Source organism: Dermacentor andersoni, chromosome 3, assembly GCF_023375885.2.
Source record: "Dermacentor andersoni chromosome 3, qqDerAnde1_hic_scaffold, whole genome shotgun sequence".
Taxonomy (NCBI): Eukaryota; Metazoa; Arthropoda; class Arachnida; order Ixodida; family Ixodidae; genus Dermacentor; species Dermacentor andersoni.
Window position 1 is genome coordinate 147,286,062 of NC_092816.1, and position 8,070 is coordinate 147,294,131.

At 44.9% G+C, this 8,070-nt stretch overlaps 1 non-coding gene across 1 annotated transcript; it reads right to left on the reverse strand.

The window, feature by feature from the left end:
- Nucleotides 1-4,967: 4,967 nt before the first annotated feature.
- LOC126520484 (U5 spliceosomal RNA) lies at nt 4,968-5,093 on the reverse strand. The gene has a single exon (XR_007596994.2). It is a non-coding gene; the product is annotated as a U5 spliceosomal RNA (small nuclear RNA).
- Between the last annotated feature and the right edge of the window lie 2,977 nt (nt 5,094-8,070).

Here is an 8,070-nt window from a genome sequence, read left to right on the forward strand (position 1 = left end):
GCAGCGTTGCACGAAAGATAAACCCGCTCCGACGAGCGAGACATCGAAAAGACGCGCCCACAGACAGCCCTCGCCGTATGCCCTCCTAAGCGGCGGCGAGAACACAACCGTACAGGTAACTAGTTGAACCACTAGAAGAAAGGCCGTTGACTTCTCAGCGCGTCCGGCGCCGCTACGGGCTGGCCACGCAACCGAGGACGGAACAGTAGTCATAGGCTTAACTACGGACGTGGTACACAATCTGCCGTGAACAGAAAAAGACGAAAGCATCTTTGTCGCTCACGTACCTAATAAAAGTCACTGTCGTCCGCATCCATTGCGTCGACAGACCCTGGTTCACTGTCACGTCGCCCGGGCGTTAGGTCTGTCCATTCCGTAGCGGACCAGTCCAACCGCCGTTCACCACTGTCGTCGCGCCTAGGTTTCTTGGCACTCCCGTGCGGCCGCTCCGTTCCGTGTTCCGCCGAGACTGAGGGAGTCACGGTGCTGCCGTGGCCGAGTGGCTCCGGCTGCTGGCGTACATCGCTGTGCGCTGCTCGGCTGTCTCCGGGGCGTGAGTCGCGCCTGCGCAGGTCGTCGCTGCTCTCGCCCCTCGGGGATTCTGGCGCTTCCTCGTCTATGACGAGCGCGCTCGGCTCGTCTGATGACGACGTCGACGACGTTTCGGTTTCCAGCAAGGTCGTCGCGTCGGTGCTCGCCTCGGAACCTCGTCGGGCGCCCCGCCTGTCCCCCCGTTCTCGCCGCCCCTTGGGGCTACTTCGTGTTACTAGTAGAACGGCTGCCTGTTGCTGGGTAACAGGCTCTGTACGAGGAAGCTGGTCCTGAGCTTGGGCGTCTTCCTCGCCCCCTGCTTCCTGGCCCGACTGCTCGATCGAAACGCTGCTTCGCCTTGTTTCGGTTTTGGCGCGGGGGCCAGTGGTGACCTCTTGCCCATCTTCATCGCCTGTTTTGTCCCACCATTGGCTCGAACTTCCGTCGGCGTCCTTCCGTTGTTCCGTGTCCGCTCGACTCGAACCAGGCGTCGGCCCGATGCTCTGCTGCCTCACGCCTTCCTGGGAGGGCGTGTGTCCGCTGTCGCCATCTTGTGCTCCCTTTCGGGTGCTACCGCCGCCACGGGATGCGGCTGCGGCGCCGCTTTCTGGCTGGACGCTGTCGTGCTGGCTTGGCGTCTTGATGCCGTCGGTATCTTGCGGACCTTGCGGTTCCGTCCTCGGAACGAGGTCCTGCGACGTGGGACCGTGTTCCGCCCCTTCCCTACCGTTGCAGCTCCTCTGTAGGGACCGGGGCGCTGCCTTCAGCGGCGTGAACTTCCGCTGCGTCCTCTCGGCCTCCGGGGCCCTTCCGAGCGGCGGGAAGTCGTCCACTTCCATTGCTGCCATGCTATACGATTTTCGGGCGGTGCAATCCACGCTTGCGTGCGCGCCACCACAGCGGCGACACGCGAGCGAACAGGTCTCCTCTGGGTGCCCAAAGATGCCGCACCGTCGACAGAACGGTGTCTCGCACTGCGCTTTGTAGTGTCCCTCCTGGCTGCAACGGCGGCACAGCCGGCGGACACCTCTGTACTCAAACGTGGCACGATGACCACTCACCCGGGCGAAGTTCGGGAGGGGGTTGTCGTGTTTCATGTTCATCTTGAGGTACCTTGTACCTGTGCGTATACTGGGCCGGTCTTTATACCGGGCTTCCTCTATTTTCAGGGTGGTTCCATAGATCTTCAAACTCTCGGCTACTTCGTTGTCTGAAATGTAGCTCGGGAGGTACATGCAGGTGACGCTGGCGACTTGGCGTGCCACGGGGACTAGGGCGACAGCTTGGTTTCCGAGGCGGAGACCGCCTACTTCGAGAAGCTTGTGGACTGCGGGTGCAGAGTTGATACCGACTTGAAAGTCGAACGCTCCAAGGTGCTGGACGCTGTAGATCTCGTTGACCGTGACAAGGGCCTCAACGGCGTCGATAACTTCGTCCACGGACGTACCCGGTGGCGACCGGACGTTGAAAAAGTGATGCTTCGGCGGTGGCATGGCGACGATGACCCCGCGTGCCGCCCTCGCGCGGGCACGATGCGACTGGGTTCTGGCGGCAAAAAACTGGCTTGGTACGTGGATTTGAGGAGAGACCTGAGCGATGAAATTACCCATGCTTACCTTGGCTGGTCTCCAAAATGGGGTCGCTTACTTGGCCAAGCGAACCTTCAAGCTTTTCTCAAATTTACATGCTTAAAACTCAACTCTCCTTATTCTTTAGCAAGTATATAGCTGACTGGGCTTTTCTACGTGTACTTCTTAATAGAGAAATATTACATATTGCCATATTCACGTTTAAAAGCTAATAACATATTAAAAATAGCCCGGATTGCTTGCACTGCACGCCTGCCATTTTTCATGCGCAGCAGTCGCCATCTGGTGTTGAACATCGAAGTTTTAAACGCGTGTGGAGGACTTTCTTTTTTAACCGAATACTTTTATTATTAGTTCTAAAAGACAATACACACGCAGTTGGTGCCACCCATAGCCTCCAAGGCTAGTGATGGGTCCGCAAACTAAACAAATACAATAATATTAGCAGACTTTTTGATGAATGGGCTCAATCACAACACACTTCAGTAAAACGCAAGAAAATTGGCAAGCTTAAGTATATAACTTTGTGGTATATTCGACCGAAGCAGAAAGTCCAAGGAATGTCCGACGCACCGACAGGGCATCGAAAATAAAAACGAGCTGTTTCTTGTTTTGTAAATTCATTTACACGCTTCTCCATTCCAACATATTTCCATAGAAATCAGGAAAATATGTTTTAACGATGCGAATCATTCATTTCTTTCCATTACTTCGTTTGGAACTTCATTACACACGTAGGCTCCTTTATATTGTCCAGGTCTATGGATGTAGGTATTATGAGAAGGCGGGAAGGTAAATAGACTGTTTGTAGCGGCTCTTGTTTCTTTCATTGATAATCTGAATATAGTAAGGGGCAGCTCGTTATTGGACCTTATTTATTGTATTTCCTACTTCAGCTATCTTGAATTTATATGAAATATATACGGGTGACATGCATGGCTGCTCAAAAAGTAGCATACTGGCGTGAGTACTTCTTTAATAATTTATTATACGAGAAACACGTTACTGAAGGCGACAAACATGGTCTAAATATGTTTTGTATGTCCTGCCAGTCGTTTGCAGGCAATGGCATAAATCGCCGAGCACAAGTGAGAAATACAGAACGCGTGAAATCAAAAGTCCAAAGCACTCTCTAGCCCTTAGTAATACATGGCAGCCATGACTTAATTTGGAGCAGACATTAATAATTTGCTGTTTCCAGTGCATATCAGACTGAAACACAGCACCAAGATATTACTTGCATTGCGACACGCTGAGCTCATTCTTGTTGTTAATAGTTGATGCAACGTGGTCACATATTTATGTTATTCGCGAGTGAAACACGGTGTACTTTAGTTTCTGGTTATAGTCAGCTTATTACTTATGTACCATTGTGATACTTCGCTAAGTTCTTAATTTTACATTTCAGTTCCTCCAAGTTATCGCCTGTGGAAAGTAATCCAGTGTCATCGGCATGCATAATAGATTCAGAATCCTTCAGACCTGACGGAAGATCGTTATTATGAAAAAAAAAAAAAAAACAGAGGCTCAGCACGGAACCTTGCAGAACACAGAAAATAGTGCTTTGCGGTAGAGAGGTTAGATTGTTTACTGCAACATATTGTTTCCTATTTGAAAAATAACTTTTAATTAGATTAGAAATATTTCCTTTCAGACCCTAAGCTTCCGATTTCTGTTGCTGTATTGTCTGATCTACCGTATCGAAAGCTTTGGATACATCTAAGTAAACTACTATGGCAAGTTTGTTACTATTCAGTGCAGTATTTATGATTTGTGTAAGAACAGTAACTGCGGAAAACGTTGATGTTTAGGGCCTGAAGCCATGCTGATTAGCACAGATGATGTCATATTAGCTTTAAAAATTCTGTATACGCTTTCAAAGTGCCTTTACAAAAACTGTATTGATTGCATTTAGCAGCGATATCGGCCCGCACTTTTCTATGTCGGATCGTTCACCGCTTTTAAAGATAGGTATGACCTTCTTCACCTGCAGTCCGACAGGATACACTCCATTTCCCAACGTATGGTTTAAGATATGCAGTAGATGGATTCCCAGTATATCGAAGTTGTTTTTTATCAGCCTAACAGGTAATGCTTCTGCCGCCTTAGCGACTGAAAGGTTGCTTACTGTTGTAACTAATTCTTGAATTTGTATGTGAGGCAATGCAAAAGTGTTGTTGTCACGCTCTGACATTTTCCCTTAAGGAACATCAGCATGTACCTTATGCCCTACGGAGGCAAAATAGGCACAATATGATTCAGCTGTACCTTCGTCAACAGTTTCAGGGAAAGTAGAGATGTTGGATCTTAAGCCGATTGCGTAATTTACCGTGTCCCATCATTTTTTCTTGTATTTACATGCGCCTGCTTCAAGAGTGATGAATAACATTGTTTTTCTTTCCCTTTCCCTAATTGGAAACATAGATAGATTTAGATAGCGTTTAAATTGAGTTATGTAATGTTCCTTTGATCTCAACTGTTACCATTTGTGGTACCATTGATCCTTATCTTTTTACAACATTAATATTCCAGTATTCATCCAAGGACAATTAATTTGGCTAGCTGTATTTCTTAAAGGTCGGCATAGAGCGCCGTTCAACGGCATTTTTAATTATATATAGAAATTTCATGTACTCGGTGTCAACGTGTTTATCACATGCCGTAATGAAATCTGTTCGTTCTAATATTCCACGCAGCAGGACGGAGTCTATGTTCGAATGCAGTGTTTTTTATTTTAACAGTAACGCTACTACGCTCAGTCGGCCATAGCGGTAACGCCAAATACCCTTGTTCATCGATATCTGCGTCACTGAACAACGTAAGTCTTTCTTTTGATCTCAATAGCAGGCCCTGCCCAAACGGGCAAGGCCTCTCAAAAATTGGCCTATAGGCTCATTGGAGTGTCCCTCCCCACGGTAATCTTTAGTAAAAGGCGAAAGATTAATACGTGGATTTGAGGAGAGACCTGAGCGATGAAATTACCCATGCTTACCTTGGCTGGTCTCCAAAATGGGGTCGCTTACTTGGCCAAGCGAACCTTCAAGCTTTTCTCAAATTTGCATGCTTAAAACTCAACTCTCCTTATTCTTTAGCAAGTATATAGCTGACTGGGCTTTTCTACGTGTACTTCTTAATAGAGAAATATTACATATTGCCATATTCACGTTTAAAAGCTAATAACATATTAAAAATAGCCCGGATTGCTTGCACTGCACGCCTGCCATTTTTCATGCGCAGCAGTCGCCATCTGGTGTTGAACATCGAAGTTTTAAACGCGTGTGGAGGACTTTCTTTTTTAACCGAATACTTTTATTATTAGTTCTAAAAGACAATACACACGCAGTTGGTCCCACCCATAGCGTCCAAGGCTAGTGATGGGTCCGCAAACTAAACAAATACAATAATATTAGCAGACGTTTTGATGAATGGGCTCAATCACAACACACTTCAGTAAAACGCATGAAAATTGGCAATCTTAAGTATATAACTTTGTGGTATATTCGACCGAAGCAGAAAGTCCAAGGAATGTCCGACGCACCGACAGGGCATCGAAAATAAAAACGAGCTGTTTCTTGTTTTGTAAATTCATTTACACGCTTCTCCATTCCAACATATTTCCATAGAAATCAGGAAAATATGTTTTAACGATGCGAATCATTCATTTCTTTCCATTACTTCGTTTGGAACTTCATTACACACGTAGGCTCCTTTATATTGTCCAGGTCTATGGATGTAGGTATTATGAGAAGGCGGGAAGGTAAATAGACTGTTTGTAGCGGCTCTTGTTTGTTTCATTGATAATCTGAATATAGTAAGGGGCAGCTCGTTATTGGACCTTATTTATTGTATTTCCTACTTCAGCTATCTTGAATTTATATGAAATATATACGGGTGACATGCATGGCTGCTCAAAAAGTAGCATACTGGCGTGAGTACTTCTTTAATAATTTATTATACGAGAAACACGTTACTGAAGGCGACAAACATGGTCTAAATATGTTTTGTATGTCCTGCCAGTCGTTTGCAGGCAATGGCATAAATCGCCGAGCACAAGTGAGAAATACAGAACGCGTGAAATCAAAAGTCCAAAGCACTCTCTAGCCCTTAGTAATACATGGCAGCCATGACTTAATTTGGAGCAGACATTAATAATTTGCTGTTTACAGTGCATATCAGACTGAAACACAGCACCAAGATATTACTTGCATTGCGACACGCTGAGCTCATTCTTGTTGTTAATAGTTGATGCAACGTGGTCACATATTTATGTTATTCGCGAGTGAAACACGGTGTACTTTAGTTTCTGGTTATAGTCAGCTTATTACTTATGTACCATTGTGATACTTCGCTAAGTTCTTAATTTTACATTTCAGTTCCTCCAAGTTATCGCCTGTGGAAAGTAATCCAGTGTCATCGGCATGCATAATAGATTCAGAATCCTTCAGACCTGACGGAAGATCGTTATTATGAAAAAAAAAAAAAAAGAAACAGAGGCTCAGCACGGAACCTTGCAGAACACAGAAAATAGTGCTTTGCGGTAGAGAGGTTAGATTGTTTACTGCAACATATTGTTTCCTATTTGAAAAATAACTTTTAATTAGATTAGAAATATTTCCTTTCAGACCCTAAGCTTCCGATTTCTGTTGCTGTATTGTCTGATCTACCGTATCGAAAGCTTTGGATACATCTAAGTAAACTACTATGGCAAGTTTGTTACTATTCAGTGCAGTATTTATGATTTGTGTAAGAACAGTAACTGCGGAAAACGTTGATGTTTAGGGCCTCAAGCCATGCTGATTAGCACAGATGATGTCATATTAGCTTTAAAAATTCTGTATACGCTTTCAAAGTGCCTTTACAAAAACTGTATTGATTGCATTTAGCAGCGATATCGGCCCGCACTTTTCTATGTCGGATCGTTCAGCGCTTTTAAAGATAGGTATGACCTTCTTCACCTGCAGTCCGACAGGATACACTCCATTTCCCAACGTATGGTTTAAGATATGCAGTAGATGGATTCCCAGTATATCGAAGTTGTTTTTTATCAGCCTAACAGGTAATGCTTCTGCCGCCTTAGCGACTGAAAGGTTGCTTACTGTTGTAACTAATTCTTGAATTTGTATGTGAGGCAATGCAAAAGTGTTGTCACGCTCTGACATTTTCCCTTAAGGAACATCAGCATGTACCTTAGGCCCTACGGAGGCAAAATAGGCACAATATGATTCAGCTGTACCTTCGTCAACAGTTTCAGGGAAAGTAGAGATGTTGGATCTTAAGCCGATTGCGTAATTTACCGTGTCCCATCATTTTTTCTTGTATTTACATGAGCCTGCTTCAAGAGTGATGAATAACATTGTTTTTCTTTCCCTTTCCCTAATTGGAAACATAGATAGATTTAGATACCGTTTAAATTGAGTTATGTAATGTTCCTTTGATCTCAACTGTTACCATTTGTGGTACCATTGATCCTTATCTTTTTACAACATTAATATTCCAGTATTCATCCAAGGACAATTAATTTGGCTAGCTGTATTTCGTAAAGGTCGGCATAGAGCGCCGTTCAACGGCATTTTTAATTATATATAGAAATTTCATGTACTCGGTGTCAACGTGTTTATCACATGCCGTAATGAAATCTGTTCGTTCTAATATTCCACGCAGCAGGACGGAGTCTATGTTACACAGTATTTTACTCTGTACCGAATGCAGTGTTTTTTAATTTAACAGTAACGCTACTACGCTCAGTCGGCCATAGCGGTAACGCCAAATACCCTTGTTCATCGATATCTGCGTCACTGAACAACGTAAGTCTTTCTTTTGATCTCAATAGCAGGCCCTGCCCAAACGGGCAAGGCCTCTCAAAAATTGGCCTATAGGCTCATTGGAGTGTCCCTCCCCACGGTAATCTTTAGTAAAAGGCGAATAAGGAATTTTATTCGTGACTAGGGTA